Source organism: Drosophila navojoa, unplaced genomic scaffold (assembly GCF_054131105.1).
Source record: "Drosophila navojoa isolate 15081-1374.11 unplaced genomic scaffold, UAZ_NAV_1.0 NAV_Backbone_118, whole genome shotgun sequence".
In the NCBI taxonomy this organism is placed as follows: Eukaryota; Metazoa; Arthropoda; class Insecta; order Diptera; family Drosophilidae; genus Drosophila; species Drosophila navojoa.
In genome coordinates, this window is record NW_028301760.1 from 45,588 (window position 1) to 54,800 (window position 9,213).

The following is a 9,213-nucleotide window of genomic DNA, read 5'->3' on the forward strand; positions in this document are numbered from 1 at the left end:
GTAAACATAGCATCATGTATACGGACTGTGAATGAGTATTCCGCAATCGGTAGCGCCCGACTGCAACGTTCTTACTTGTTTTCTCATGGTCAATTGTTCTTGCACCTGACCAAAAAACAAAGAATGTCGTTTACCACAAGGTGCTTGAATGAAAATCCGATTAATAAATTAATCAGAGTGTATCCCAAACCTGAACAACAGATTTTTTTTACCTAGAAATAATAGATAGGGCAAGGCAACTTTTGCCGGGCCAGCTAGTTATTATAATATAATTTTAAGGAGCATAGTGAATTTGAGCTTTAAGTTTTTTGTTGAAAAACCAGGCCCGAAATAAGATCACACAGTAGTTGTTATACTTTGTATTACGACTTATATTTTGATTTAAGCACGGCACAGCACATCGATCTACACAGCTCAAGAATCGCAACAAAACAGTTCGCGACGCAGCAACATTCAATGCTTGCTAGTCAAATTCGTCAGACACATAATGTTTCTAGACTAGTGAGGCGACACTCAACAATGCGATCGATGTTGCTTTTGCATGAAGATTAATTTCACAATGTTGCAAACTATTGCTATATGCTGCAACATGAGTGTTTCTAAACATAGTGATGAAATTCAATATTCAACACACCTCCTGTTCATGGAAATGCATGAACATAGAAATATGATAAGTATGGGAACATACAATCTATGTACTTGACAGACGGCATACATAAAATAGATACCACATGTGAAAGTGTGAACTGTCAAACTAGAAATAAAATACGACTCTGACCCTTAGCGACAAGATAACGTAAGAGACAAGTGCTGAGCCTTACAAACTCAGCGATAGGATAAGAATAGCTAATAGACCAACGCGGAGTCTTACACACTCAGCGATAAGATAAGAATATGTAATAGCCCAATGCTGAGCCTTACACACTCAGCAATAGATACATTAGATTTAAGGGTTGAAATTATACATGAGTCTGGGTATATAAACCCAGACTCAGAATAATAAAGATCAATACGAAACTAAACACCATCATAGTCAAGTGTATTCGTTCACCTCCTCACAAGAAACATCGATATAACAAAAAATTAAATTAAAAAAAAAATATATAATACATTAATTCATTTGTACATGATTTCTTATCTTGATGTGCTGTACCTTTCTGGGGAGTAATTACAATAACATGGTCCAGCATTCGTTGCGACGGATTGGGGGAACCCAGACCATTCTAAATAATACTAATATTATTTAAATTTTAATTGAAAATCAAAGGAAAAATTAAACATTCAATTATAAACTAAGATAAGAATTTAACATTCAACATGAATTTAAGAAACAAAAATAGATTCCATACAAAAAGGAACAATTAAAGGAAAAATTAAATATTCAAATATTTTTCTTCATAGACCATTTTGTTAGTTAATCTTCAGTCAGACACATCTGATCACGCAGACTTAGGAATCTCATTGCTGGTAGAGGCTTCGTCATCATATCCGCCAGCTGACCATCTGTACAAATAAACTAAACAATAATTAGTTTATTAGCAATTTGTTCCCGTGAAAAATGGTATTTAATATCAATGTGTTTCGTGCGTTTGTGGTATGTTGGGTTATTCGCAATGTTAATGCAACCTTGGTTGTCTTCATAGATTTTGATTGGCTTGTATATTTCAAACTTTATTCCTTGCATTAATGACTTAAGCCATAAAGCTTCCCTGACTGCTTCAAATAAAGCCATGTATTCTGCTTCTGTAGAAGAAGCCGCTACTGAATTTTGTTTCCTACAATTCCAGCAAATCAGATTTAAGTGAAACATTTTAAATATGTACCCAGTCGTACTTTTCCTGTCACTTTCACAACCTTCCCAGTCCGAGTCAGCATATCCAACAATAACATTCTCAAATCAATCGTACCTTTCAGGTATCTTAGAACTCTTTTCAGGCATTGCCATAGTTCTTTGTTATTTTTGCTGGTATATCTGCTCAAAATGCTCACTGATGTACATATATCAGGGCGCGTACATATTATTATGTACATAAGGCAACCAATCAAGTTTCGACAAGGAGCATCGCATTCCTCCTCTGAGTTCAATGCTTCATAAATAAGTTTATTTGCAAGTGGGGTACTAACTGGCTTAGACTCATGCATATTAAATCTTTCTAAAACGTTTTTAATATAAGTTGACTGACAAAGACTTAACCTATCTTCAGACCTATCTATTTTAATTCCAATAAAAAATTTTATTTCCATTAAATCAATCATCCTAAATTTGCCCTTCAAATATGATTTAAAATTGGACATAGTTTCGAGGTGTTTTGTTGCTATAATTATGTCGTCTACATATAAAAGTACATAAATATTTTTTAAAATGTCTCCATTATCAATTATGTATATACAACTGTCAACTTCAGAACTTACAAATCCAATTTCTTGCAGTGCTTTTTCGAACACCTGAAACCAACATCTAGCTGCTTCTTTAGTCCATAAAGAGCTTTATTTAATTTACAAACTTTATCATTTCCGTATGATAAGCCTTAAGGAATAATCATATAAATTTCCTTTTAGTTCTCCATTTAAAAATGCGGTCCTAACGTCTATGTGGTGAACTTGTAAATCAAATTGATTTGACATAGATAGTATAAGACGCAAGCTAGATATTCGTGCTACTGGAGCAAATGTTTCCTCATAATCAATCATGTATTCCTGTGTAAAACCTCGAGCTACAAGTCTCGCCTTATATTTGGTTGGATTTCCAAATTCATCATGCTTTATCGAGAAAACCCACTTACTGTCGACTAAATTCTTATTTTGTGGTCTATCTATAATAGTCCATGTTTCATTTTGATAATGAGACTCCAGCTCTTCTTTGCTTTCTGCCAGCTCTATTCGTGATTTCATCAAATGACTTGGGAACATTATTGGGTAAATTCTGCGCATTCATTAAACAGCTGTTTAAAAGTTTGTAAGCCGTCGCTGGTTTGTTCATTAACCTTTCACTTCGTCTAACATCACATTGCTTACCAATGGATTCCACACCAACACATGATGTTTCAAGAGAATTTTTAGACTGATCATCTGATACACATATATCAGCATTTTCTTCCGTACTCTCATTACGGATACCCTTCTGGCCTTTATGCTCCTTATTAGGAATGGTAATGAGGTCCACATTCAGCAAATCTGAATTTTCACAATCCTTACTTTTATTAAGGATATTATCCTGACCTTTATGCTCCTTATCTTCATTAAGGACGTCAATGAGGTCTGCATTCAGCAAATCTGAATTTTCACAATCCTTACTCTTATTAAGGATATCATCATGACCTTTATGATTCCCACTATCACTGGGATTATCAATGAGGTCCAGGGCTTCATGTTTCTTATTCTCATTCAAGAACACAGAATCTGCAACAGAATCTGCATCAGCTCTAAAATTCATTGTAGCTTCATCTACAATAACATCTCTTGCAACCACAAACTTTCTTGCGCTTAAATCCCAAAGTCGAAAACCATTTGGCTCAAAGCCAACAATAATGGCTTTAGTTGATTTATCATCGAACTTTCTTTTTCTCACCTTTTGATGAACATACACAATAGAACCAAACACTTTTAAATATTTTAAATTTGGTTTCTTGTTGTGCCACATTTCATATGGAGTTTTTTTGTGGCCCCTTAGTGCACTACTTGGGAGTCTATTTATTAAATAAGTAGCTGTTAAAATGGCTTTATTATTTTATAATATAATATATAATTTATTTATAATTTATTCATTTGTGCGCCATTTACCATGGTGCGAGCCTTTTCAGTCAATGTTCTTATCATGCGTTCTGCAACACCATTTTGCTGAGGGGTATGAGGTACTGTTAAATGGTAGCTTATTCCCTTATCTACACAAAATTGTCGCATTTCGTTGGATAAATACTCCCTTCCATTATCTATATATAGCTTGGCAACTTTCAAACTGAAATGAGCCTCGCTTTTTGCTATAAAGTCTTTAAACATTGCAAAAATATCTGATTTATGGGTCAAAAGATATGTTTCGCAATAGTGTGTATATTGATCAATAAATACAGCGTAATAACTTTTGCCATCTACAGTAGAAGGTGTTATCGGACCACACACATCAGAATGGATAATAAACAAAGGTCTTCTAATATATTCCTTATTTTATTTTACATTGCTTCCCATTTACACATGCTTCACAAATTTCATTATCAATTTGTACATTTTTCAAGAGATGAGTATCTTCAAACATGTTATGTCTCTTGATTTCTAAAAATTTACCTTTACTTAAATGCCCCAACCTTTCATGCCACAAACGATTTTCTTTATTTTTACTACTAGTATTACTATAAGTATTACCTTTATGCATTGCATATGCTCTATGGCATAGCTCAAACTTTATAATGGGAACGCTATACTCACAAATACCTTCCAGAACCACTTGCCCATCTTTTGTGGGCTTCACACCTCCTGGATAAAATTCGATTGTTATTCCAGAATCTTGCATTCGCTTCACAGAGAGCAAGTTATGAGGAATTTCTTTACAAAAAAAAAACATCCTCCAGAGTGACATCGACTTGGCTACTGCTGCGTAGCTTAACTATGCCTTTTGATGTGGCATATACATATGTACATATTCGACACATTTTGCCACTGCAATACCAATAGGGGGTTCCACATCAATATGATCAGCATACAGACTCTTGCTGTTTATGATGTGATCAGACGCTCCTGAGTCCAAAATAAATGACACACCGCCACATATGGTAGAGTGACTTATCGCCCGTCTTATCATGAAGGCGATTGCTTGCTGTGGTACAACCGATGCTGCTTGTACCTGCTTTTCGTTTTCTTTATTATTGCTTGGCTTTAGCTTTTTCAATTTAAAGCAATCTTTCTGAAGGTGTCCCTTTTTTCCACAAAAATAGCATTTCATATTTGATTTAGATTTGTTTGAACAAAATGTTTTACGGTTTCTGTTGGAACTTATATTTCTTTTATTTTTAGGAGAAACTTTACTACTTATAGCCTGTAAAACTTTGGTACTTGTGTCTTTCGCATCATCTCTCAATTTAACTTCATGGTCAAGCAACCGATTTTTCACAAAAGACAAAGTTATATTTTCTTCGGACAACGTTTCAATAGCAGTTATGACTCCATTATAGAAAGGCGACAATGTCAACAATATATGGCTCACTTTGTCCATCTCCTCAACCTTTGCACCCGATGCAATTAATTCGGTGATTAAATCGTCAAAAATATTGAAATGGTTAATCAGAGATGTGCCGCTTTTTAACTTTAAAGACAATAATTGCTTTCGGACAGACAATTGTGACGCTATGCTTTTACGCTCATAAAGAGCGTCGAGATCGGAAAAAATTTTCTTCGCAGAATTTTCATTTGCTACAAAGCCTAAAAATGCATCAGTTATATATTCTATTACTGTTCTTACTGTTCTTTCTTAAAAATCTTTCTCTGTCCTCAAGAGGAGCATCACTATCCACGACACTAAGTAAACCTTGTTCCAATAACAAAGAACGTATTCTAAATTTCCAAATAGAATATTTTTCGCCGTCAAACGCTGTTTCTCTTCCAAGAACTGTGGCGCCACTGCGCTAGCTATATATGCATATGTGTAAACTACGCTTCTAATATACAGCATGCACTCACATACATATGTACATACATCGATCTATACATCGATCTACACAGCTCAAGAATCGCAACAAGACAGTTCGCGACGCAGCAACATTCAATGCGTGCTAGTCAAATTCGTCAGACACATAATGTTTCTAGACTAGTGTCGCGACACTCAACAATGCGATCGATGTTGCTTTTGCATGAAGATGAATTTCACAATGTTGCAAACTATTGCTATATGCTGCAACATGAGTGTTTCTAAACATAGTGATTAAATTCAATATTCAACATTTTTAATAAATGGTTGTTTTAGGTTTATGTTAATGAAAAACAAGAAAGAACGTTGCAGTCGGGCGCTACCGATTGCGGAATACTCATTCACAGTCCGTATACATGATGCTATGTTTACAAAGGGGCATTTATTCTTATTTCAAATTTAATTTGGCTTTAAAAAAAATGTAGTACAAAACAATTATGCTTTTTGATTATATTGTAGCACTAACCAGAGAACACATAGACTAGACAACTAGTGGAAAGTTTTTTGCACGCTTTTTCTGGGACTTTAGCGCCCCAGACTGCTTTGAATTCGCTCGGCGAATTACTTTTAGGCTCGAGCAACGAAAATATACGCAAGCACAATCATTTCGCTTCACGCGCTCGACCGAGATGGTCAAATGTTGAACAAAAGATCCTTCTATGCTCAATCTTTCCCTTGCTCTCTCTCTCTCGATGCTCTATGCTCTCTCAAATGTGTATATGTGTGTATGCATGTGAGCACAAGCAGCAGCTCACGAAAATTGAAATTTCTTCGCAGCAAGAACCCATGCCTTCCCTTCTGTGTGAAGAGTATACCGAACTCTTTAAATCGTTTGCCAAGCTCGTACAAAATATGTATATGTGTCTTCGATATTACTTGTGGGAAGGGTATGAAAGCGTTGGTGCTCATAGTGAAAATGCTTTCGCGACGAGCGTGCACACACACAGTCTCCGTTACTATATGTATTATGAGCATTTGTGTGCCTGTGTGCGTAGCTCTTGCTGCCTGTAGCGATTTCAGAGCCCCGAATTCACATTTGGTAGATCTTGTAACTACTCACACATGCATACATACATATGTATGTTTGATTGTGTGTACGCAGAAGCCGCGATGCTCACATATGATGGGGTGATCATTGTAGAAGCCTTTGACTGCCTTTGTGCCTTTATATGTGCGTGTGTGTATGTGCATGTGTGTAAGCATGGGACATGAGCATTGGCGTGTGCCTACCTCAACTTAAAATTGTGCGAGCGATTTTGGGTCTGAATTGAAGAGGCGCGCTTATATTTCAGTAGCTGACTACACTGACAAGTGCACTTGCATTTTTTACACTTTTTTTTTACTTGCATGCACCTGTAAATGTATGTACATACAAATATGCAAGGGATCGATAATCGCATCCCATTTTGCCCACTGATCAGATACTACATTTTTTAAAAATGCATTCTGATAGGCTAACCCACGATCATTTAAATCAGGTGCTTAAGTAACTTGGCTGTCCCTATACCACATACATACATACATACATACATACACATGTGCGTGAGTTACTCTTCGGTCAGTGCCACAAAGTATTGGGATGTGACAAGTGACAAGTGCACTTTAGTCAGTCAGCTACTGAAATACATATAAACGCGCCTCTTCAATTCAAAACCGAAAATCGTTCGCACAATTTTAAGTTGAGGTAGGCACACGCCAATGCTCATGTCCCATGCTTACACACATGCACATACACACACGCACATATAAAGGCACAAAGGCAGTCAAAGGCTTCTACAATGATTACCCCATCATATGTGAGCATCGCGGCTTCTGCGTACACACAAGCAAACATATGTATGTATGCATGTGTGAGTAGTTCACAAGATCTACCAAATGCGAATTCGGGGCTCTAAAATCGCTACAGGCAGCAAGAGCTACGCACACAGGCACACAAATGCTCATAATACATATAGTAACGGAGACTGTGTGTGTGCACGCTCGTCGCGAAAGCATTTTCACTATGAGCACCAACGCTTTCATACCCTTCCCACAAGTAATATCGAAGACACATATACATTATTTGTACGAGCTTGGCAAACGGTTTAAAGAGTTCGGTATACTCTTCACACAGAAGGGAAGGCATGGGTTCTTGCTGCGAAGAAATTTCAATTTTCGTGAGCTGCTGCTTGTGCTCACATGCATACACACATATACACATTTGAGAGAGCATAGAGCATCGAGAGAGAGAGAGCAAGGGAAAGATTGAGCATAGAAGGATCTTTTGTTCAACATTTGACCATCTCGGTCGAGCGCGTGAAGCGAAATGATTGTGCTTGCGTATATTTTCGTTGCTCGAGCCTAAAAGTAATTCGCCGAGCGAATTCAAAGCAGTCTGGGGCGCTAAAGTCCCAGAAAAAGCGTGCAAAAAGCTTTCCACTAGTTGTCTAGTCTATGTGTTCTCTGGTTAGTGATTGTAGCTTTTGGTAATCTTTATCGAGTAATCGATAATTATTATATTGATCATGCACTTTTTGAGTACAATTGTATGGTAATTTTCGTTAATATCTTTCGGTCACACCTATTGCAGATTCTTTAGCGTTTGCTTACATTACAAAAGCGCGCTTTTTAGCATTCTAAGAATTGCGATTGATTTCTGGATTTTCTAGCTGTTATTGTAGTTTTGTCAAATGACGCTCTGTTATTAGCTTATTGTATTTTAGCTACCAGATTGTCAAGCAAAACGATGGCGTGGGTGATAGAGGCTTCGCAAGTTATGTTACAGCGGCGGAGGCTCAAAGCCCCTTCAATGTTGTGTGTTTTTTTCATACATATTTCGTTTTTTATAAAATAGATACTTATTTTATTCTTTTTTCTAATTGAAAAATTTTATAAGTTTAAATTTGTTTCTTCTTAAATAGCCCTCATATATGTATGTAAAATAAGTTAAACTGAGCGAATTAAGGAACTTTGATTTACGGCTGGTGCCGGAGTAATGTATTTTTTGTGACGTTTTCTCGTGAATACAAAAACAAAACTAAAACTAAAGTGTGGGACAGCGAATCGGCGTGCCGATTTGCTCGACAATAAAGCTGACCCCCGCACACCTATGTAAGGAGTCAGTTTACTGTTGCTGTCCGCTGTGGTCAGGGCGCTGAATTTACTCCAGTTTCGTCAGCACCATGTCACAAGCTTCGGCAAGTGAGAGAGAAATAAGCTTATGCTATGTTTGTGTTAACTACTCTCCCCTTAAGATTTTGACCGACCTCGTTCAAACTAAAATCTCCAATCCCCCCCTGGATCTCGTGCGAGGCTCGTCTTCTCCTCCAGACTAAGTGGATGAGTGTGGAGCCGCTGATGGTGACGCTGATCCCGGTGACAATGATAAGCCAGATTTTGGGTGACCCGGCAGATTGGACCTCCTCTTGGAGCTCTTGGATAACGCGTAGGTTGTGGTGATTCATCCTCTGAAGGTGTGATTCATCCTCTGGGTCGTGGCTGATCACGTTGAGTAGAGGTGACACGGCGATGCCTGGTTTTTTGCTAAGGGCTTCGCTCTG

General features: G+C 37.2%; 1 long non-coding RNA gene across 1 annotated transcript; it reads right to left on the reverse strand.

Annotated features, from left to right (window-relative positions):
* Positions 1-347: 347 nt before the first annotated feature.
* Positions 348-1,891, reverse strand: LOC149090465 (uncharacterized). The gene is made up of 2 exons (XR_016197611.1): positions 1,052-1,891; positions 348-634 (listed from the first exon to the last, which is right to left on the reverse strand). It is a non-coding gene; the product is annotated as an uncharacterized LOC149090465 (long non-coding RNA).
* Positions 1,892-9,213: the final 7,322 nt, after the last annotated feature.